The sequence below is a fragment of the Castor canadensis genome, chromosome 8 (genome assembly GCF_047511655.1).
Source record: "Castor canadensis chromosome 8, mCasCan1.hap1v2, whole genome shotgun sequence".
NCBI lineage: Eukaryota > Metazoa > Chordata > Mammalia > Rodentia > Castoridae > Castor > Castor canadensis.
In genome coordinates, this window is record NC_133393.1 from 125,579,854 (window position 1) to 125,605,243 (window position 25,390).

General features: G+C 37.3%; 1 long non-coding RNA gene across 2 annotated transcripts in view; it reads right to left on the reverse strand.

Annotated features, from left to right (window-relative positions):
- Positions 1 to 23,479, reverse strand: part of LOC141425555 (uncharacterized) — a 104,555-nt gene extending 81,076 nt beyond the window's left edge. For both annotated transcript variants that reach the window (XR_012450527.1, XR_012450528.1), the window contains exons 1-2: positions 23,322 to 23,479; positions 22,684 to 22,753 (exon numbers count right to left, since the gene is read on the reverse strand). This is a non-coding gene — a long non-coding RNA (uncharacterized lncRNA). The remainder of the gene's footprint in view (positions 1 to 22,683; positions 22,754 to 23,321) is intronic.
- Positions 23,480 to 25,390: the final 1,911 nt, after the last annotated feature.

Genomic DNA, 25,390 nt, shown 5'->3' on the forward strand with positions numbered 1-25,390 from the left:
TTTTGTGTACAAGAACATCACAAAGAAATAGAAAAAGGTTGCATTCATGTTGTACTAAATTCACAGAAAAACTGAAGTTAAAATGGAGATTAATTCCATAGATAAATGTCATATTTTTCAAGTTGATTTTTGATGTTACTGTAAAATTAAAAATCCTGGAAAGTAATTTATAAGTTTGAACTTGTTCCTTTATTTTGTCCTTCCATAGAGCAGTGAATTGGCAAATGTCTGATGAGTTTTGTTTTGACAAAAAGTTCAGAATAGCTGAAAAATATCAAGGAGAATGGATGAGCACAGTTACATAAGTAGTGAATGATTTGAGCCTGAGTAGCCTCTAAAGTATAGTGAGAATAAAATAAAAGAATAGCATGAGAAATAATCAATCCTTAAGGGGTCCAGAAATGCATTCCTTTCTGAGCACACACTCATGCACACTCACACACTCTTGCACATATGCTCATACACACTCTCTCACATACACAAAAAAACAAACATACAATAAAAAAGCAAGATGTATTTGAAAGCTCATTCAATCAAAGTAAAGATATCTGGATTATAGTTATGACTCTCATCCTGGTTTATTGTGCTTCTTTCCATAGTCCTACAGCTTCACATTATCTTAATTATCCAAAAGTTAGAAAAATACATATAGACATGAAATCTCTAAAATGGGGATAGAATTTTTTAAGTGAATCACATCTTGAAATATGGATAATAGTTGTCTGAAAATTAAATGAAATAATATGCATACAATTTCAATTGAAATCACGAAATTCTGTGTTATCATAAATTTATCTATTTGTTTTTTCTTTTCTCTTTTTATTTTATCATTTTTACATTTGCTTATGTGAGTACTCATTGTGCAACCTCCCACTCCACCCCCGCTTCCCTGCTTCTAGGCAGAACCTGTTCTACACTCTTGTTCTCTGATTTTGTTGAAGAGAAAAACATAAGAGATAATAAGAAAGACACAGAGTTTTGCTAGTTTGAGATAAAGATAGTTATACAGAGATATTTCTAGTTACTTCCATGCAGTTGTCTATTGCAACCCACATTGGCTCATCTCTGCTAGACCTCTTCACTACTTCCTGGTCCGCTTCCCATAGTGGCCTCTGCCAGTTTGAGATTACTATATTGGTTCCTCTACAATGAACACATCAACCATATTCAAGTTTTAGGTTTCCTTCCCTTTCTCTTCCCTTAGCATGTGACCCATGTGCAATAATATGGCTGCATTTGTTTTGGGTCTATAATCCGCATATGAGGACGAACATGCAATTTTAGGCCTTCTGAGCCTGACTAGCTGAACTTAAGATGATGTTCTCCAGTTCCATCCATTTACTTGAAATTTAAAATAGAAAATACACTGGTGTGTTTGTAAATGAAAGTTGGAACATTGCATATAATCTATCTGAAAACAAAATGCTAGTGCCAATGCAGAACCATTTTCTGATTTTTAATGAATTCATTCCAAATGTTCAAAAACATAAGCTATTGACTTTACTAGATTCTGTAGGTTTAGAATCCAGTATATATTGCTCAAAATATGTTATATATATAATATATATATATTATAAAGAGTCTTTGTAAGGAAAGTATATTAACATAGATGGGAGAAATTAATTAAAACATATTTTTATCACCTAAGTTCTCTGTATATTGGAAATGCAACTCAGTATATCCAGTGCATTAGAGAAAAGTCTTCAATAACTCAAATAAGATTAATTCAGATTTACATTTTCAAATTCTTTTAGATTTTCATGTAATACCAGCACCCAATCCTGAAACTGGAATGTTATTAGTCAGAGGTATGGCTATTATAAAATTTATAGGAAATATTTTTTCTAATCTGCATCTTCTATTAGAACCAACATTATATTTAAACATAATTTTATCTCTCTCATGTCTTCCTGGAGGAAATTATGAAGATAATAATATCCAGCATCATCTGTGCAGTATGGTTGTGTTCTAGGCTGTGTGCTTAATATTTAATATGAATCCTCTTAGTTTTCACTGAAGTTCTGTTGAATTTAACACCGTCAGGAAACTGAACTTAAAGAGTTAAGGGACTTGTCCAATTTCACAAGGATAATAAATGGTAGAAACGTAATTAAAACCAGGGAGTTTAACTCCAAAGAACTTTTGCTTTTAACTACATCACTCTGCTTCTGCCCCTAGATAGATACATGCATTTTATGGGAGACCTGAAATCATTTTTATAATCACAAAATTCAGTAGTGAGTCAGATATTACACTTAAATTTAGTGTTCGATTCGCAACAACTTTGTATGTCTAAATGTTAGCTCAGATCTGATATCAGACTTAAATTTTAAATATTTTCATCTCAAATCTTGAAAAAAATTGTCTATGTTAATTAAAATACTGTTATGGGCTCAGGAGAATGCATTACATTTCCAAATGAAGCAATATTTTTAAATTCAAGTATGTCTTCTCTATATCACATGAAGTATTTTTATTGATAAACAAAGATGTTAATAAATCTGGACATACTATTTATAATCCTTGTGGTACTTTAAGAATAGGCCTAGTTCAAATGGATAAAAATGTTCCTTTTTATATAATATCACAGCCTATTCCTGAATCAGATCATAGCTCTTTCCTACTTACCCTACCAAATGCAATGTGTACTTTATTTTCCTCCAGCTTTCAGTGTTACTACGTCTACTTAGACTCAGTTTTTCACTCTTACCTCTGACCATGGAAATATTCCTGCTTTCATAATCATTCCCTTTGTATTACTGTATGGCAGTCAGTCCAAAGAATCACATAAAAATACTAGTAGCTTTCACTTTTTTCATGCTTACTAGTTCCTGAGCTCAGTTAAAACTTGAAAATCACTCTTCCAAAATGCCACAGTGCAGTTAGTTACTGTCTTGCTGGTACAGAATTTTTTACAATACTCAAGTTCTCAAGTTAATCATAGTTTTATTGTTTATAAAAAGTACATTACTAAAGGGTGTTTAATTGTTATCTACTAGCATTTTAAATGGCAGAGTGGTAATCAGCTCTCAAAGGACTGCTTCTACCTAAGGTTAGCTGGAAAACACAGCAGCCTAATTAGCATCCCAAATCACTACCCAGCCATCTGTTATCTCTAAGCAAAACAAAAGAAAATGTAAATGGCTGGAAATAAGAGCTTTGTGAGAAGTCCATATTTTTCATTTTTTTCCATAGCATCTGTAATGGTACTGATACTGTTGATGATGAAGCAAAGCATTCTTTTCTGTCATCCTTTTTTTGTTAAAAAGGTGTATGATGAAAGCTGTCAGAGATAGTGGAGACAGAATCATAGCACATACATATCATTTCAGCCTGCTTTTATAGATCAAAAACAGGATGCAAAGTAGGTGGACAAACAGAATTTCACACCCTACAGCTACTTGTCCAACACCTGTACTGATGTAAGCTCATTATAACAATGACACACTTTTCAAATACATATCATATTTTGTTGCCAGATTTTAAATTACACAGTTCCAATCTTACCAGTAGCAACTATATTTATTTTTCACACAATTCAGTTTGTATAAAACAATCTTTGTTTTGATGTAAAACAAGTGAATGGTGTTGTCTGTTTTTGACCTTTTGAAAAAATTAGTTTTTTTTAGCACAATATTCTTCCTTTCTTACAGAGTTTTCCTCAAACCAATATATATATATATATATATATATATACTAAATATATATATATAAACCAAATATATATATATACCAAACATATATATATATATATATCTTCATCATGCTATAATAATGATACAATGAAAATATAAGTAAGACAACTGTATGAAAAACAACTTAAAATGATAAGCAGATAAAAACAATCTTAAACTTCTCTTATCTTTTCTATTCTCTTATCCCCCTTGGGCAGTCATTTTGAGGACCAACGTCATTTATACACATTCTATGGTATATGTCAAAAGAGTCCTATGATTCCATGTAGAAAGAGAATTTTAATTATATTTCTTTTCAGGTACCCTACAATATAGACCAACAAAGAGATAATAGTTTAAGTACTTTAGGTATATAAAGGCTATATTGTCCAAGAAATTCTGTTCATATACCTTTGGAAATCACACTGTTATTATTATATAATTTAAAAGGGGTCTTGAAAATAGAATTGATAGCAATGATACTGCAGGTAAATGATAAGACTATGAAAGAATGAAAATGTGATATTTTATTCCAAATTTTAATATTGAGCTGATAAAATGTTTTGCTATATTATTACTTACTTTTATATTTTATCATTTTGGGTTGGACTCTGGCTTCAAACTTATGATCCTTCTGTTTAAGCCTCTGGAATTCAGGGATTACAGGTATATACCTACTATGGTATGTACCTACTATATCTGAAGTAACATCTCATTCATAGCCCCATTGTATACTGTCTGCAATGTGAGAAAGATATTAATCAAATAATGACATAAAGAAAGGAAAAATTCACCAGAAAACAAGCCCAAAAAATGATGTAGACACACAAGAAAATCTGACCTATCCTGAGAGAGGGGAGAGATTTAAATGAAAACTGACAAAGCAACTGAACTTGAAATCTGAAGGATGAGGAAAAGTTAATTAAGCAAAGAATGTGTACAAAAGGAGGGAAGCCTGAACAGACAAAACACAGATTCCCTGTTTTATAAGGATTATGCATATTAAAAAATAATGGAAAAGAGATGTGAGTTTTAAATATGAAACTCAGCAGATAAACAAAAAACAGTGCCAGTACCACTGGGAATTAATTTCAGTCCTAAAATATTGGTAAACTACTAAATGGTTCTAGGCCATGAAGTTATACATTCATACTATTATTTTGAAAATAACACTGTGATTACTTTGGAGGAAGTATAGAATGTTGCTAATAAATCTGGCTTAAAGGCTACTGTTCCTGACCATAAAAAGAGACTAGGTTAAGTGAGCTGGGAAGAGTGGATAATAAGCCAAGCGAATGGAGTTGATGTTACTTGATGGTACATAATAAATTTTCTTCTTCATTGTGACCTTTTCAATCATAGAAACTGGAAGAGAATTTATTTCTTTAAATGTAAAACAATGAGTATTAATTATTCATCTAAATATGATGGGTCAATCAATAAACAATGATGAATGGCCTTATAGGATGACCTCCCCTTTATCCCAACCTAGTGTTACTCATCAGTGCCTTTTGGCATGTGACAGATTGTGCTTCCCCATCTTATGGAAATTAAGCATGGGTGTGTGACTTGCATTGACTAATAACAAGACTAAGGAGAGGAGTCATGGTATTCTTTGAATATGTGATAATTAAGGTGAATTTTGCAAATGAATACCGATTACCTGGAGAAAATTCAGAGAAAGTTCTGATATAAATGACAAAATTTTCCAAAGTTATAGAAAAATTTATGCTATAGAATTTTTAAGTTGTTTCAAATTATATACAAAAGAGAACTTTTGTAAAAAGGTTAAGGTTACTTTGAGCAAAAATAACTGAAATAGCATACCAATCAAATAGAATTGAACATAAATCAATAGAACAAATTAAAATCTCAGGGACATTCAAACATTAGTTTGTTATAAAACTCACTACAAATGAGCAAGGAAAGTCTGAACCATTAAATAAATAGTACTGGGGAAATCTTAACCAAAAATTAAACATCCTTAGAAGACTTTCTTAAAAACATCCATATACCACACAACATGAAATGAAGAACTAACCTACAGTAAATTCAAATCACTTAATATTAAAAGCAAATCATAAAGTAATTGAAAACAGTCTCATAGAATGTGGTTATGTCCTTTGACAGGCAAGCTCTTCTAAATAATCAGCAAAAGACAAAAAAGTAATCTATGTAGAAAATTTGATAATATAAATAATACATATATGCTAAAAGACACAATTGAAGAGGGCTAAATAAAGAGAAAAATAAAAAATGCACGCAACTTTATATTTATAAAAGAAACAAAGAGATTACCAAAAAAGCCACTTAGCTCAGCATGAGAAAAGGAAAACCAGGCACACTTACCAGTGACCACAAGGTCCCTAATTCTAGCTCTAGCACAGTGGGTACACATAAACACACTGCCATGAGCAGAGCAAGCTGCCCAAAGATTCATATACTCAGAACTAGTACTGTGTCAGGCAAAGTCATTCAGTATTTCCCTGGAACTGAAAACTCCCTAAAAGAGTACCACCCAGACAAAAGGTTATACTTAAACAACTGCCCAGAAGAGACTTTCAGCAGAGCAGGACCTGACTCACCTCACTCCAGCATCTGCCTCTTTTCCAGAGCCTTAACCTACCACAGAAAACCACACCTAGGCTACGCCTAGGCAATGCTGGGACCAGAGTGGTCATATGAGTAAACAATGGAACTGCACACAGAAGTTGAGGACCAGAGATTGTAGGATAGCATCCACTCCACTAATACAGCAAAGTAGGCATATGAGGAAGAAATACTGACTCTTATTTTACCTTCATTTTTTCTTCTTTTAACTTCTACTTTTTTGATATTTTATTTTGTTGTTTTTATGTTTACTTACATGTGCATACATTATTTGGGTCACCTCCACCCCACCGCCCCAACCCTGCTTCTGGGTGGAACCTGTTCTGCCCTCTTGTTCTCTGATTTTTGTGAAGAGAAAACATAAGAGATAATAAGAAAGACATAGCATTTTTGCTAGTCTGAGCTAAAGATAGCTATACAGGGAAAATTCTAGCGTTGCTTCCATGCACATGTGTATTACAACCCACATCGGTTCATTTCTACCAGACCTCTTCACTATTTCCAGGTCCCCTTCCCATAGTGGCCTCTGCAAGTTTAAGATTACTATATTCACTCCTCTACAGTGAGCACAACAACCACATTCAAGTTTTAAGTTTCCTTCCCTTTCCCTGTTTCTCCTGTGAACATTCTCCCCTTAGTGTGTGACCCATGTCCAATAATATTACTGCATTTGTTTTAGGTCTATAATCCGCATATGAGGGAGAATACGTGATTTTTGGCCTTCTGAGCCTGGCTAACTTTGCTTAAAATGATGTTCTCCAGTTCCATCCATTAACTTGCAACTGACAAAATTTCATTCTTCTTTGTGGCCAAGTAAAATTCCTTTGTGTATAAATACCACATTTTCTTAATCCATTCATCAGTAGTGGAATATCTTGACTGTTTCCATAACTTGGCTATTGTGACTAGTGCTGTAATAAACATGGGTGTACAGGTGTTTTTATAATAACCTGAGTCACATTCCTTTAGGTATATCCCTAGGAGTAGGTATTGCTGGATCATATGGTAGAGTCGTGTTTAATTTTTTATGAAGCCTCCATATTGTTTTGCAGAGTGATTGTACTCATTTACATTCACACTAGCAGTGTATGAAGGTTCCTTTTTCCCTGCATTCTCACCAACATTTTTTGCAAATTATATTTTATTAATTTTATTTTTACAAGACAAGAAGAAGAAGGAGAAGTTGGAGGTAGAGGAGGAAGAAGAAAAGGAAGAAAGGAAAAAGAGAGGGAAGAAGAGGGGGGAAAAGGAGAAAGGGATGAAGGTGAAGAAGAAGAAAAAGCTGAGGAAAGGGAAAGGAACAATGGAAAAATGGTTGGTTTATCCTTCCTCCTGTGTTTATTATTTTTAACTTCTCTGACCCATTGCGATTCCTGTTTATAGCAACCTTTCCCACAATAATTAAACTATATTCCTGCATACCATTATTTGTTTACCTTTAGCCAACATACTCACCTTCCTTTCTTCCATCTTCCTTATTTCTTTCCTTGCTTCTACTTAATTTTATAGTCTAATTTTTAACTGCTACACAAATAATCTTTTTTCCTTACCCCCTACTGTACCATATAACAGTGCTAGTTCCTTTCATACATACTGTGATTGGTGACATTGTTAAGGGTTTTTTTCTTTATGTAAATATCTGGTTTGTTATTGAACTGATTAATCTGTTATTGCTGAATTATACTCCCAGGTCAGTGGTGAGAAAAGGCACATCAATACTGCCACTATCCAGGATTGCCAGAACATAGATAATGATTTAAACAGAAAGGTTAGGTCACTAAAACCTCCAACTAAGGACTTGACTTTAGATTAGAAAACTCAATATAAAGCACAGGAAATATGACAAAAACAAGGTGACATGTCACCTCTAGACTCCACCAGAAAATGCTTAGATCTGTTTCCAGCAAAGTAGCAATTATACAAAATCAAAATTCAAAAAATGAGTAGTTTTCAATAATGAAGAGACAAAGAAAAAAATCAGGAAAACAATCACATTCACAATATCTTCAAAAAAATTAAATACCTAGACATAAACCTAAGAATGTGAAAGATCCAATGAAAACTATAAAATACTGAAGAAAGAAATTGAAGAAAATGCTAGAAGATGGAAACTCATCCCATATTTGTGAATCAGAATTAATATTATAAAAATGACCATACTACCAAAAGCAAGCTACAAATTCAATGTAAACCTCCCATGAAAATTTCAATGACATTCTTTTTAGAAAGAGAAAAAACAATCTCAAATTCATTTGAAAACCCAAAAGACCCTGAATAGTCATAGACAACCTGAATAAAAAAGAGAAATATTCGACTTCAAATTATACTACAGAGCCATACAAAAACAGTGTGGTACTGGCACAAAAACAGATGAAATCTGTTCAATGAAATAGAATGGAAGATCCAGAAATAAGCTTACACAGTTATAGCCATCTGAAATTTGACAAAGGCACCAGAAACCTATGTTGGAGAAAAGATAGTCTGTTTAACAAATAGTGTTGGGAAAACTGGATGTTCACATGTGGAAGACTGAAACAAGAGCCCTATCTCTCACTTTATACAAAATTCAATTCCAAATGGATCAAAGGTATTAATGTAAGACCAGAAACTTGGAAACTGCTAGAAGAAAACAGCAAAAATTCTTAACAATATAGACATGGGTAATGCTTTCCTGAATAGGATCCAAATTGCTCAGAAAATTTGAGCACAATTTGAGAAATGCAATTGCATCAAATTAAAAATTTTCTGCACAGCAAAGAAAACAACTGATTCAAAATAAAATCTACAGAATGGAAGAAAACATTGCCAGTTATTTATTGGATAAAGGATTGGTATCCAGAATATATAAATAACTCAAAAACAAATAATCCAAAGAACAAATAATCCAATTAATAAATGGTCATACAGTTTTTTCAAAAGAATATAAATGACTCTAAATACATTAGAAATGTTTGACATCCTTAGCCATAAAGGAACTACAAAGCAAAATGTCATTGAGATTCCATCTTATTCTAGTTATATTGGCCATCATAAAGAAAACAAACAACAAATGCTGGTAATGACGAGGTAGAAAAAGAAATTGTTATATACTAGTGGTGGGCAGATAAATTAGTGCAGCCAGTATAGAAATCAGTATGAGTGTTCCTTAAAACATAAAGATAGAACTATTACATGATTCTGCTATTCTAGTCTTGGGCATTCATCCAAAGGAGTATAAATCAGCAGTCAAGATACTTCTGCATTCATGTTTATATCAGCCTTATTCACAATAACTAAGATATGGAATCAGCTTAGATTCCCATCAACAATGAATAGATAAAGAAAATGTGGCATATATACACAATAAAGTAACACTTACCCATAAAAATGAATGAAATTATGTCATTTGGTAGAAATGGGAAGGAACTAAAAGTTATCAGGGTAAGTGAAATTAACCAGACTAAGAAAGACAAATATCATATGTTCTCTCTCCTATACAGAATCTAGGTTATAAAAATGATTAACAGCAATATTAAACAGGTCTTGTTTGGGATGGAGATCTGTACCAGTAGTAGGTGGGAAGGTGAAAGGAAGAAGGTGAAGGGAGGAATGAATATGGTCAAAAAACTGTACCTATGCATGAATATTGAATTATGAAATTTGTTGAAATTGTTTTAAGAAGATGGAGGGAGAATGAAGGGATTGTTCAGAAAGGGTGAATTTGATACAGGTATATTTATGCATATGTCAGAAATATCACAATGAAACATCTTCATATAACTAATATGTACTAATAAAAAGAATTATTAAAAAATTTAAAGAGACACACTGGAGAAAATAGATACAGCATATATGAAAGAAAAACAATATTGGAATATATAATTTTACATAAGAAATAAATAACAGATAAATGATATAAATAAGAGGACCAATAAATACATATAGTCAATGAAAAAAACAAAAGATTTTCAAACTTAAGATAATTTAAAAAATTATAATAAAGACAAGATATGTTATTTTTATTCACACATCAGAAATCAAGCTTCAGAACAAATGAAAGAAATGTAATATTAATTATGATAAAATCATTATTTTATTTCTAAATCTATATATGTAAATATGTAGACTAAAAGTCTGAAGAATTTTCAACTAATGGTTCATGTTCTGGGTTTGGAAACAAGAAAGTTACAATAAAGGAGTAGTCAAAGTGCCAGATCTATGTTTAAATTTTTAAGAAGTCTCCAAATTTTTTTCCAAAGTAGTTGCACCAGCTTGCATTCCCACTAGCAGTGTACAAGGGTTCCTTTTTCCCCACATCCTCACCAACACATGTTGTTGGTGGTGTTTTTGATGATGGCTATTCTAACAAGGGTGAGGTGGAATCTTAGTGTGGTTTAATTTGCATTTCTTTTATGGCTAGATATGGTGAGCATTTTTTCATGTGTCTTTTGGCCATTTGAATTTCTTCTTTTGAGAAAATTCTGTTTAGTTCAGTTGCCCATTTCTTAATTAGTTCATTGATTTTAGGAGACTTTAGTTTTCTTAAGTTCCCTGTATATTCTGGTTATCAGTCCTTTGTCTGATATATAGCTGGAAAATATTGTCTTCCACTCTGTGGGTTGTCTCTTCAGTTTACAAACCATTTCTTTTGCTGTGCAGAGCTTTTTAATTTTATGAAGTCCCATTTGTCTATCCTTTCTCTTAGTTGCTGAGCTGCTGGGTTCTATTGAGGAAGTCCTTGTCTATACCTGTTAGTTCCAGAGTGTTTCCTGCTCCTTCCTGTACTAACTTCAGAGTTTCAGGTCTGATGTTGAGGTCCTTGATCCATTTTGAGTTGATACTAGTACAGGGTGATAGACATGGATCTAGTTTCAGTTTCTTGCAGACAGAAAACCACTTTTCCCAGCAACATTTGTTGAAGAGGCTGTCTTTTTTCCATCATATATTTTGGCACCTTTGTTAAGAATGAGATGGGTACTAGGAATATACCCAAAGGAATGTGACACAGGTTACTCTAGAGGCACCTACACACCCATGTTTATTGCAGCGTCATTCACAATAGCCAAGTTATGGAACAACCAAGATGCCCCACTACTGATGAATGGATCAAGAAAATGTGGTATTTATACACAATGGAATTTTACTCAGCCATGGAGAATGAAATCTTATCATTTGCAAGTAAATGGATGGAACTGGAGAACATGATTCTGAGCGAGGTTAGCCAAGCTCAGAAGACCAAAAATCGTATGTTCTCCCTCATATACAGACTTTAGATCTAGGGCAAATACAGCAATGCTGTTGGACTTGGGTCACATGACAAGGGGAGAGCACATATGGGAGTTATGGGGATAGGTAGGAAACCCAAAACATGAAAGTGTTTGGTGTCCCCACTCGAGGAACTAATACAGAAACCTTAAAGTGACAGAGGTTAACATGAGAAGGGGATCAGAAACCAGTTAGAGATGAATCAACTTGGGTTGTAACACATTTGTACATGAAAGCAATCCTTGGAGTCTCTTTATATAGCTGTCCTTAACTCAACTAGCAAAATGCTTTGTCTTCCTTATTATGCTTATGTCTTCTCTTCAACAAAATTAGAGATAAGGGCAGAACATGTTCTGCCTGGAAGTGAAGGGGGGGAAAGTGGGAGAGGGTAGGGGAAGGGGGTGGAGAGGGAAGAAATGACCCAAACAATGTATACACATGTGAATAAATGAATAATAAAAAGTTTTTAAAAAAACAGAATCTTAACCTAATCTCTATTCTCAAATTTTAATATGGTGATTCTTTTAGATAATATATGCACAACTATAAGTTAATTATAAGGAAATAGAAATCTTCATGATTTATGAGGCAAATGCTTTATTAGTATTGATAGAGAAACTCAGGGGTAAGATCTGAGGGTAAGTCCCCTCCCCCAGCAGGACGTTGGTTTCACAGATGTGCTCCTTTCTGCAGCTGGGCCTGGATTCACAGATGTGCTAGTGTGGTATGCTGTAACTTTGTGTTAGTGTGATGAGTTGTAACATTGTTCTAGTATGATATGTTGTAACCTCCCAGAGAGAGGCTAACTGCCACATCTGTTTTTGTCCTTCCCACTTGCTTGCTTCCGCATTCTGAGGCATAAAACCCCCACAGCCTTGAGCTACAGGGCTGGTGCCATATTTGGAAAGATCCAGGGTTCTGGCACACTTGTGTAATAAATCTTTCTTTCCTCCAACCACCTAGGTTTGAGTCTTGTTCTTGCTGGTCCAACATTCTTGCCACAACATTTCTGGAGGCCCCAGCAATATCAGACCACCTAGCCCTGTTTGGGTAATGAGTCCCTGCTCCCTGGATCTGCAGCCTGTGGGGGTCCCTAGAACTGGTAAGTGTGCACCCCAATGTGATTCTGAGGTCTCCTTCCAGACAACTGAAGGAGGCTGCGGAACCATGGACCAGGCCCTTGGACCTGCGGAGTGAAACAGAGATCCATGCTGGATGTCTGGACCAGGTAGGAAGCCCCGGGGTAGGCAGTGTAAGGAGTTGGCGTGGACTGATCCTCCACAGGGGACCTGCCAAACCCTGAAGAGTATCCAGGGTGACACATCCCCTTCCTCTATGACTGATGTGATTCCAGTCAACTGGGACTAGAGCAGGCCAGGACTAAAATCCTGGGGAAAATAAATAGGAACTGATTGTTTTAAACTCTAAGTAAATGGTGCATGAGTGAGCATCTTGACTCGCTTGCATTTCAAGCTTGAATTTGTAGCTCCAGGCTGGGCACCTCTAAGTTTCTGCGACTTCATAGTGATTGTCATAAGCTCTTTGATTGGATCAGACAAGCATCCAATCATAAGTCACCCGATTAGATGACTGTTGGGTTGAACCCACTACAACCAAACCACACTCAACCCCATTGCCTGGGGTTGCAGCCAGATGAGCACCTGTGTGGCCTCTCACTGAGAGGCACTCCCTTCCCTTTGTGTGTCCTGCAACACTGATAATCACCAGGGACATATAAAATGGGTTCTTCTGGGTCAAAATGCCTGATGGTGCTCCAGACCATGCTTACTAACTTTAGGGACAGCTTCTTGTGTGACTATGAAGTCCAGATGAAGCAGGCAAAGTTCCAAACCTTTTGTGAGGTAGAATGGCCCACCTTCCATGTAGGATGGCCCACAGAGGGCACACTGGACTTAGCCACTATTGCCTGTGTGAAAGACATAGTTGTTGAAGATCCAGGTCATCCAGACCAGACTCCTTACATTGACTCCTTGTACATCCTGGCCAACCACCCACTTGACTGGCTACGTTTTCATGCACCCCAGAGACACACAGCTGTTCTGGTTAATGGAAAAGTAAAAGAAAAGAAATTTGAGGTCCACCACACCTTGGAACCTGAGCTGCCAGACCTTCCACCATATGTTCCTCAGGTGCACCTCACTGCACCAGACTCCTTAAAAAATGGGTCTCGAGGATCCCAAATGAAAGAAGACATCAGAACTGAACCCCTGCCCATGTCATCCAATGGCTCCCTCCTTATAACCTCCTTTGCCTTTGATGGTCCCAGAGAAAGATATGAGCCATTGGGGAAGGTCTCTGAACCCTGGGAGGCTAACAAGCAAGGTGGCAGGACCCCCAGCTGCGGTGCCATGCCCCCTGCACAAGGCTCCAGGGCCACCATTACTCTAGGCAGATGGGTCATACGTGGCAAGACCCATGAAATACATGTACCAGCCCTTCGCTATCACTGACCTCCTGAACTGGTGGCAGCACACCCCAGCATACTCAGAGGGACCACAGGCTATAATAGAGCTCTTGATCAACATCATGCACAGCCACCAACCCAACTGGGATGATTGTCCTCAGCTCATGTCTACTCTCTTCACTTCTGATGAGCACCAGTGAGTATACCAAGCAGCCAGAGCATGGCTAGTTACTCAAGCTCCACCGCAGACTGCAAATTCGGAGCAATGGGCAGATGAGAGGATCCCAACAACAGAACAGACTGGGATCCAAGTACTCCCACTAGGCTTCAATTCATCCAGCATATGAGAGACATCTGGGAGTTTCTGGGTGCCACAGGCTTCTGCCACCTATGGATCCCTGGATTCTTGGTCACTACGGAGCCCTGACCAAGTGAACGCACTCTAAAAAGTTAAATGACACCTGGGTGAGGCACCTGTCCTGGCTCTCCCGGACGTCACTCATCCTTTCCACCTGTACGTCCATGAGAAGGGAGGTGTAGGATTAGGAATCCTGACCCAGCCACTGGGGCCCTGGAACCAGCCGGTATTCTAACTGTCCAAGAAATTAGACCCCATATCCTCAGGTTGGCCTCCATGCCTCCAGGCATTGGTAGCAGCAGTCCAGATAAACTGACTCTGGGACAATGCATCTCACTCCGGGTCCCTCACCAAGTAACTTCTCTGCTCAATGGCACTGCCAGTTGATGGATGACCAGGGAACAAGTGGCCAGATATCAGGCTCTAGTGGGCGAGAACCCCCGGGTGCAAGTCAAAGCAGTGAGGACTCTCAATCCCACCACATATTTGCCAGAAGAGGAGGGAGAACTTCTCCACTCCTGTGAGGAGATTCTAGATGAAGTCTTATCTTCCTGGCCCAACCTCACAGACACCACTGTTCTTAACGCTGACCTGGAGCTCTTCACTGATGGAATCCGGAGCCTACAAGAGGGAGGATACTGGACCAGGTATGCAGTGACTACCATCACACAAGTAGTAGAACACGGAGGCTGCCAGACTACTGGTCAGCCCAACGAGCAGAGTTATATGCCCTCACCAGGACCCTCACTCTAGCAGATGGAAAGAGAGCCAACATTTATACTGACTCATGTTACACCTTCGCAACCTGGCATATCCATGGGGCCATTTACAAAGAAAGAGGCCTATTGACATTAGGAGGTAGAGATCAAAAACAGTCAATAAATCTTACAATTGTTAGAGGCAGTCTGGAAGCCCCAGGCCATTGCCATCATCTACTGTCCAGCCCATACCAACTGACCAGACAAGATCAGCCAAGGAAACGGATTGGTGGACAGGATAAAAAAAGAAGCAGCTCTCTCAAAAGAAGTACAAAAGGAAGACACTACTCCAGCCAAAGTTTGCTTCACCCTTCCTGTCCTCCTGGAATGACCAAAGTACAGCCCACAAGAGAGAGAACAGGCCCATGAAACAAGGGCTAAAGAGAACTCAGAAGGCTGATTCATAACCCAGGAGAGAAGGACCCTAATACCAGAAAAGACAGCCCTGGGCCTGGTAAGGCTGGTGCATGACATCACCCATTTGGGCAAATCCTCCCTACAAAGACTATTACACAAATACCTGGTCATTCCCCGATTGGTGACTTTAACTCAGTTGGCCAACAAGGCTTGCCTGCACTGCACTCAATATAACCCAAGACAGAGACCCAAGACCCCACTCCTCTCTCAGAAAAGGAGGGTCTACCCATTCCAATGCTTAGAGATGGACTTCACTGAGATCCAACCAAATAAAACTTATTGGTACCTCCTGGTGGTGGTCTACACTTTCACAGGCTGGTTAGAGGCATATCCCACCCTCACGGAAAAGGCCACAGAAGTGTCAAGAGGGCTAGCCAAAGAAATTATTCCTCAATTTTGGGTACCTAGAAGCATTGGGTCAGACAACGGGCCTGCTTTCGTCAACCAGGGGTTCAAAGGCATATTTCATGAAATACGGCTGACCTGGTATTTACACACCCGGTATCATCTCCAATCATCAGGCCGAGTGGAAAGAATGAACAGGACTATCGAGACAGCACTAGCAGAACAATGTCAAGAGACAGGGCTACCTTGGCCAGATGTATTACCCTTGGCACTATTCAAAATTAGGTGTATACCTAAAAAAATGCAGTCTCTCTCCCTTTCAAGTCCTGTATGGACAGCCACCACCACTAATACCAGGACAGGCTGGAGAAGACCTTTGACAGTATGAACAGAACAGCCTCCACAAGCTCCTAAAAGGCTTAGTGCATGCTTCAAGGGAGATTGCCTGGCACCTAGGACACCCAGAGCCTGGCCTTGTGACTCTCGGGCCTTTGTACCCATGGAGTCCAGGGGACTGAAACTGTGGATTCACCACACACATGTCAAGCCAGCAGAGGATCCAGGCTAGATGTGGAAATCCCAAGCCAACCCTGACCAGCCATTGAAACTGACCTTGACCTGAGGGAGTGCCAATGAGGCCCCAGACAGACCTACTGATTCTACTAGCAGCTGTAATAATAATAAATGACTCACAAACAAACCCTCCAGACCCAGCTGTGGTCTCTCATAAACTGATATGGGGGTCAAACTCTCAAAAGGACAAGAGGGACCTATATTAATTAACCACACCATCTGTGCTTTGTCAGACCCTTGTTTTGTCTCCTTTAGGTATTGCCCAGGCCTGGTGGCCAGCAGATGGTCCCAAATGGGGCTGTCTACCCTGACTTGCTCTGGCCCATCCAGAGATCACCTATCCAATGTGTATGGCCTAGTACTGTGGAACTGGGATGAATGTGGGGGGCTTCATGGTCCTTTCTACAACACAGGTTATGTGTTGATTTTGCTTCTCCAGGGGCTTGGAAAGGGTCCCCCCCAAAGGCCAGGGTGTCAGTATTCAGAGGCTGTCTTCAAACCTCTTCAACATGAACAAGCAGTCTAAGGCACAGGGAGCAGGAAAGGGAGACCTCTTCCAATTAACAGTAGATGAACCACAATCATGGGGAACTAGGGTCTTTGGGCTGGGAGAATTCCTTAAAAACCACTGGGGAGACCCTGAAGTCTTAAAGATCCTTAGGCTTGAGATTAAAGCAGCAAACGTCTCTCTCCCAGTTAGTAAAGTTAACTCCTTGGACTCCTGGGCACAGGGACAAATCCTCCCTCCCCTCTTGGATGGGACTGACTGGTCCCCATTACACCCTGACACCCCTCTCATTAAAATGATAGCTTTGGTAAACAGCAGCCACCAGCTAGTACAACGAACAGACCCCGAGCTAGGCAGAGTTGGATTTGCCTGAGGGCCGGCCAAGTGTCATATGCCAGGGTGGGCCTGACTAACATGTCTGAGATACGTGAGCTGTGCCTGGAAAACTCAACCTAAAATGACAATACCTGTCTCACAGCTCAGCTATCCAAATAATTTGAGAACCTAAATGCTTTGGCAACAAGAAGAATTGTACCAATCTGGTAAAAGGAGCCAAAACACCAAATGGGACTCACTTTGCCTGTCAGGGCAGGATTCACACCTGTTACCTGGGGGTGGGGGAGGGCTTGTGCCCTGGTTGTCTTAGTCCCAGACCTGGACATACTTCCCGGGACCAAAGGTGCTCGATACTTAAGTCAACAAGCTGACAGCCAGACCCATTTCCGACGGGACTCCATCTTGCTCCCAGTACTTCTGGGAATCACCCTGGCAGGAGCAATGGCCATGGGAGCTACCACTATTGGCCACCAACAAGTCTAACACAACCAGCTGTCTGAACAAATCCATGAGGATTTAGGATTAGTACAACAGACCATCATCACCCTACAGAATCAGTTGGCTCACTGGCAACCAAAGTCTTACAGAACCACAGAGACTTAGACCTCATTATTGCAGAAGAAGGAGGAATTTGCATGTTTTTAGGGGAAGAATGTTGCTTCTATGTAAACCAGTCAGGGATAGGGAGAGAAAATGTATGCCAATTACGAGAGAAGATCAAGGGAAGGGAAAGAAACAAGGAAACATTTTGGAATACAGGATGGAAGATTTGGGCCCCGTGTGTAGCCCCTCTGGTGGGCCCACTTACTGTGCTCCTTATGCTATTACTTTTAGGGCCTTGTGTGATAAACCTCTTCACCAGGTTCATTTGCAACCAGATGATGCCATTAGATTACAATTAGTGAGACAATGTCAAAGACTGCCTCTAGGTGACTCCCCCAAAATGGTCATAAGAGATTATGAAGAGTAAGAAGAGGGAATGATAAAGAAACCTAGGGGAAAGATCTGAAGGCAAGCTCCCTCCCAGGGCCAGGCCCTGATTTCACAGACATGCTAGTGTGGTATGCTGTAACCTAATGCTAGTGTGATAAGTTGTAACCTTGTGCTAGTATGATATGTTGTAACCTCCCAGAGAGAGCCTAACTGCCATGTCTGCATTTGTCCTTCCCGCTTGCTTGCATTCTGAGGAAAGCCTTGAGCTGCGGGGCTGGTTCCATTTTTGGAGAGATCAGGGTGCTGGCCAGCTAGTATAATAAATCTTCCTTTCTTCTAACTACCTGGGTTTGAGTCTTGTTCTCACTGGTCCAACATTCTTCCTGCAACAGAATTAATCCACTTTAATTATAACTTGTTTTCTTGGATAAAATTTTTAACATTTTTAATGTAAAGATCTTCTTATTAATAACAGGGAAATAGTATTATATATTTACTTATTTATAATTATAGTATTTATGATAAGTATAAATATTACTCAATTTTTTCTTTTTAGAATTGATTTTTAATAATTTTAAACATTATAACTTTTGCAGGAAATGTAAGGTAAAATTATGGTCTTTAATTCTAAAAAGAAATGAAGATATATTGTTCTTTTAAAATCAATGCAAATAATTATACATGTATTAAGACATACAGATCTTATGTTGATGTATAGTATTGTTAATGTTTTCAAAGGTTTGTGAGAGACAGGGAATTTATAGTCTTCAATAGATTTTTTGAAATACATCTTACTTGACTGCACAATACCAGGGTAATAATCTCTACCACCTCCAAGAATAAAAAAAAAATAAGTAAAAGAGCAAAGTAAACTGATGGAAAAGCAGATAACCATGTAAATACGATGAGATAGCTATTAAAATTCCTTCTTAATATTCCAAGCAGTTCAAGGGGGATGGTTTTAGCTTCCTGCAGCAAACTGGGTCTGTCTTTAGCCAGTTAGATGAGGCAGCTATTACCCAGCTCCAGTTAATTGTTTTACAAGTATGCTGGCCTTGTTTCCAGGCCTTAAGGCTATCTAAATGATTCTGGACATCTGTTTTGGTTTTGTTTTTAAATTTGCAAATTAGACTTTGTTAATGTTGTCTTAAAGAGCCCTTCTCCATCCATATATTTACTTTTACTTCTTGTTATGCTTTTATTTAGCATTTGGGGTCTGTGAGAGTGCTGACAAACCTTTTGAGTTTCTTTGTTATTGTTGGTACATTGATATGTAATTTAATGCACTCATATATTTGCTTCCATTTTTTTTTCAGTGTAGACTTTCCTGCTCTTAAGTTTTCAGAAAACTCTCTAACAAGCACAACAGTTACAAAATTCTTTTCACTGTCTCATTTTGTAGTGATATATTGATTTCCCCATGATTTTCTTTTTATACTCTCTCACTTTCTCTATATGTTACCTTCTTTCTCTGGATACTCAACTTCATATTTTTAATAAGCATATTCCTATATTACCTTTAAATTTGAAAATTCTTCAATGTAGATACATAAATTGTTCACTTTTAATCCCTGGCCTGAGATCTAAGGCAATTTCATGAGCAGATATTTTTTAAATATTTACTAAATTTAAGAGCTGGTATGGTGGTACACACATGTAACCCCAAAATTCAGGAGGATAAGGCAGAAGGATTGTGAGCTTGAGATCACCTTGTGCTCCTCAGTGAGACCCTAGCTCAAAAGATCAAAAGAAATTTTAATTAAACTGATTTGAATTATAATAAAATGGTGCTATAGTTTGAATGCTGAATGTTCTCCAAAGGTTTTGGTTAAATGGACATGATGTCAAAGGCGCCTGTGTTAAACAAAGGCTTAGTCCCTGGTGTGTCATTACTGGGAAGTACTCTGAACTTTTATGAGGTTTGGGCTTGTGTGGTTCCTGGAGATGTACCTTTAAAGGAATTTTAAGGTACTGTTTCATCCTTTCCCTCCTTAAAGCTTATTGATTCATGACATAGATGACTTTGCTCCATCCTGAATTCCTGCCATGATGTGCTGCCTTGCCACAGGCACAAAGAAATAGGGTGAATGGATCATGAATTGGAACCCCCAACTGTGAGCCCAAATAAACCTTTCCTCTTTACAGATGTATTATCTTATATATTTTGTAAGAGTGACAGAGACAGAAAGCTTATTAATTCAGCTACTAACACTGATGGAAAATTATGACATTTGGATTTGAGATATTCATTATATCCATAAATTTGTCCTGAACCTCTGTATCAATAACTATATTTGGTGTAGACAATACCAAAACATAACAAGTTCTCTGGCACTCAAGGTGATTAAGATTTATGGACATAGATGCTGAGAAACATCAGTAATAAATTTCAAAACACTAAAATGTAGAAATTACAATAAAGTGTGCACAACATATTATGGGGATTTTTAAGTAAAAAAAATTGTCAAGCACTTATTCTGTTCAACTCACTGCTCTAAATACTTAAGGCCAACAACTCTTTGCAGCAGTACAAGAAAGCTACTTCTGTGATAAACTCCCATTAAAACACAGCAGAAACTGAGGCATACAGATGTTAAACAATTAGTCCAAGGGTCACATAGGTCTCATTTAACAAAACTAGAGTCCACATTTCAGATACTACAAATTCCAAATTTTACTTGAAAATATAGTGTAGGAACCACCAGCTTCCGGGCTCCGCTGCAGTTTCCTAACTGTAGCCTTTCCTTTCTCTCTAATAAATCCTACTTAAAAAAAAAAAAGAAAAGAAAATATAGTGTAATAGAGTGGGAAGACTCAAGAAAGATGCCAAGGCAGCCAGGAATTTTGAGTTGCTTTGTGAAACATGAGATGACATTTACTACATCAAAGAAACAATGTACATTAATGGTCCTGAGTGAATGTTAGGGAAATTTCCAGGTGGGAGAAACTGTAAGTAAAAAAGTATCTCTGATAACACATACTATGAGTATAAAAATGAGAAAGATCATGGGAATATAAAGCATGAAACATACCATTAAAAAAATGAATGAAATCATTGTAAACTAAGACTTTCAAATGCATTAAAATATGTTATTATATAAACAAATACTTCTGCATAAAAGTTTTTAAATGGGCAAGCTCAGTAACAGCACCTGCCAGCGTATGTGAGGCTTGGGGCTCAATCCCTAGCACTGGAAGAAAAAGCAAAGACATAAAAAAGAATGAAGAAATTTAATCCTGAGTTTTGAAAAAATACAGAATATAAAAGAAAGAAAAACCTTGATTCTGGGCAATAGACCAAATTGCAAGCCTTTTCGTTATTGTTGGTGGTGGGATGGCTGTTGTTAAGAAACATCTATTCTTGTAAAGGAAATGATTTTGCAACAACCCAAATAGAAGAAATACAAAAGAAAAAAAATTTACAAAACCCTGAGAAAGTACTGACTCATTTAACTTTGTTTACATTGATGGAGTAAGGCAAAAAGATGAAAGGCCTCATCAAGAGCTCAAGAAAAAGTTGTGATAAATTGCAGAGTTGGGAAAACCTAGTGAATAATTTTGATCTAAAACTGTTTTCAAAACATCTTAAGATAGCAAAAATTCTCTTTGTAACCACCATACTGAACTTGTCTTTGGCCTTCATCATTATGTCACTTAGAAATCATTTCAAATTCGTTAACAGTTTTTTATTGATGTATGGGAGCACACTAAGCACTAAGTTCTAAACAAATCCATACATAAGAAAATAGAGAAGAAATAAAAATATAGCCTGATTAACATTTGAAAAAATGTTCCCACATATTAGAAAACAACTGATAATTCTGTAGCCAAGGTCACAAATAATTATCAAGATGGTTTCATTGGTCAATAAAAATTCACTTTAAGGAGATTTTATAGTAAGTCAGTGTTAGATAATCCCTTTTGAAAGTTAGTCAATCAGAAAAGGACTCATAACCCCTTTTATTTTTTTTTATTGTTTTATTATTTATATGTGCATACAAGGCTTGGGTCATTTCTCCCCCCTGCCCCCACCCCCTTCCTTACCACCCACTCCACTCCCTCCCTCTCCCCCCAACCCCCTCAATACCCAGCAGAAACTATTTTGCCCTTATCTCTAATTTTGTTGAAGAGAGTATAAGCAATAATAGGAAGGAACAAGTGTTTTTTCTAGTAAAGATGGCACCAAGCCCTTTAGCTTTTCAAAATTCACTAATCCCAAAGCAAAATGATGTCCCAAAGGGCCAAATGCCTATAAGATTATCAGTTCTTTCTCTCTCTTTTCCTCTAGGGCTGTGCCTGACCAACATATTTCCCTCTCATTTCTACAGAAATAGATTCAGCTTTTTTTTTTAATTTCAGATAATTATTGATCTACTTTGATAATTGAAAAAGGCTATATTAGGCACTCAAAGATGATGTTAGAGTCAATGCCTTAGTCAGTGAACCCCATAAGCAGTCGGACAACCTCAATTTAAACATCAATAGATTTGGGAAAGTCTTACCTCATGCTACTTCATGTAGCACAGGTGTATCTGGACAGATATGAATGACAGGTCCCAAGGCAGGTTGCTCCTAAATAGAAAAAGGCAGAAGTTGAGCTAAGCATCCTGAGTTCCTTTTTTTTTAATTTTCAAATCAAAGAAATCACTGCACTTTGTTTGGGACAGAATGCTTAAACAAGGACAGAAAAAGGGCAAAAATGAGTAATGAAACCAGAAGAACAAATGCTTAGAAGGTTTAGGTAAAACATTTTGGCAATTACCAATCCAATATCAAATACAAGTAAAATTGCAGCCCAAAAATGTGTTAAGGTATGAATATGTGTCTATTAAGTGGTGTTGTAATATAATAAATCAGATAAGTCAAAGTACCATAAACTAGGTTGCCTTAAACAACAGAAATCTATTTTCTTACACTCATGGAGGCTGGATCAATGTTCTAGCTTAGTAGGTGTCACTCTAAGGCCTACTCTCTTGGCTTATAAGTAGCTATCATTTTCACTTATGTACATACAATGTTTTCTATGAGCTTAGCTCTCTCACTATCACTCTCTCTCTTTTTAGAACATGTCAAATTCCATGTAATTAGTTTCCTCCATTCATAATCTCACTTAATCTTAATTATTTCAGGAAGGCCTTACCTTAAATATGGTCACATTCGGAGTCAAAGCATGAATGTATGAGTTTCAGTGTTCTATGGTTTGAATGAATGCCTCCCAATCTCCATATGTTGCAGATAGTACTCCTAGGATAGTACTATTGGATGTGATGGAACCTTAGGAAGTATGATCTAGTGGGAGATTCTTTGGTCATTTGGGAACATGTCCTTGGAGGGGATTGTGGGATATCATTATTTTTGTCTTGGCTTCCTGGCTCTTGATGATTTGTTCCAGCATGAATTCCTTGTCATTGCCATCTGGCACATTTACCCAAGGTCAGATGGGGCCAATCTCGGACTGGAACTTCCAGAGTCATGAGATAAACAATGCTTTTCATAAATCTTCTCTGATATTTCATTATAGTAATGTAAAGCTGATTAATACAAAGGGGACAAAATTCAATCCACAACATTCCATCCTTGATCCCCCCTCAATAAATTTCCTTCTTACATGCAAAAATATTCATTCTATCTCAATTGCCCCAAAAGTTTTACCTCAATAGAACATCAACTCTAAAGTGCAAAGTTTCATATAAATATTAATTAGATATTGGTGAAATTCAAGGCATAATTCATTCAATGACAAAATTCTTCTCCAGCTGTGTGTTAGACAAACTTTGCGCTTACATTGGTTGTGTGCAGCTGAATCAATGCTACTCTCTGATTCCTTATCTTTTCTTCTCCTGTGGTTTGACACTGCCTGTCCTCTTGTGGTTTTGTTTACTTTCATCTTCTGTGTGCAGAATTCCTTGGAGAATCTTCTGTAGTGGTGGGTTGGTGGTCATATATTGTTTTAGATTCTGCTTATTGGGGAAGATTTTTAATGTTCCATCTATTTTGAATGATAGTTTTTCTGGGTAGCATTGATTCAGCTGCACACAATCAAGCCCTTAAACAACAAAAACAACTAAATTGCAGGAATCACCACATACCTATCAATATTAACACTGAATCTCAACTGACTCAACTTCCCCATCAAAAGACACCACTTGGTAAACTGGATTAGAAAAGAAGATCCAACAATCTGTTGTTTACAGGAAACCCATTCATTGACAGAAACAAACACTGGCTTATGGTGAAAGGCTGGAAGAAGATTTACCAAATCAATGGCCCTTGAAAACAGGCATGAGTAGCAATACTTACATCTAACAAAGTAGATTTCAAACTTACATTGATGAAATGAGATAAAGAAGGACATTTCATACTGAATAAAAGAGAAAATACACCAACGGGAAATAAAAATTATCAACCTATATGCACCTAATGTCAGTGCACCCGATTTCATCAAACATACTCTGAAGGACTTAAAAGCATATGTAGATTCCAACATAGTGGTAGTGAGAGATTTTACTACCCCCTTATCAGCAATAGACAGATCATTCAAACAAAAAACAATAAAGAAATTCTAGAACTAAATTACACCATAGATCTACAGAATTTTTCATCCAATTTCCCCACAATATACATTCTTCTCAGTAGCCCGTGGGACTTTCTCCAAAGCTGACCATATCTTCTGACACAAAACAAGTTTCAGCAAATATAAGAAAATGGAAATAATCCCCTGCATTCTATATGATCACAATGCATTAAAACTAGAACTCAACTACAAAACCAACAGCAGAAAATACACAAATAATTGGAAGCTGAATAACACATTGCTCAAGGACCAGAAGGTCATAGATGAAATAAAAAAGGAAATTAAAAGTTTCCAGGAAATTAATGAGAATGAAAACATGACCTACCAGAACCTATGTTTCACAGAAAAAGGTGGTCCTAAGAGGAAAGTTTATAGCAATGAGTGCATATATTAAAAGAGCAGAAAGATCTCAAATAAATGACTTAATGCTCCATCTCAAACTACCAGAAAGACAAGAACAAGCAGAATCCAAATCAAGCAGAAGGAGAGAAATAATAAAAATAGGGGCCAAAATTAATGAAATAGAGACCAAAAAACCATATAAAGAATCAACAAAACAAAAAACTGGTTTTTTGAAAAAATAAATAAAATTGGCAAACCCCTGAGAAATCTGACTAAAATGAGGAGGGAAAAGA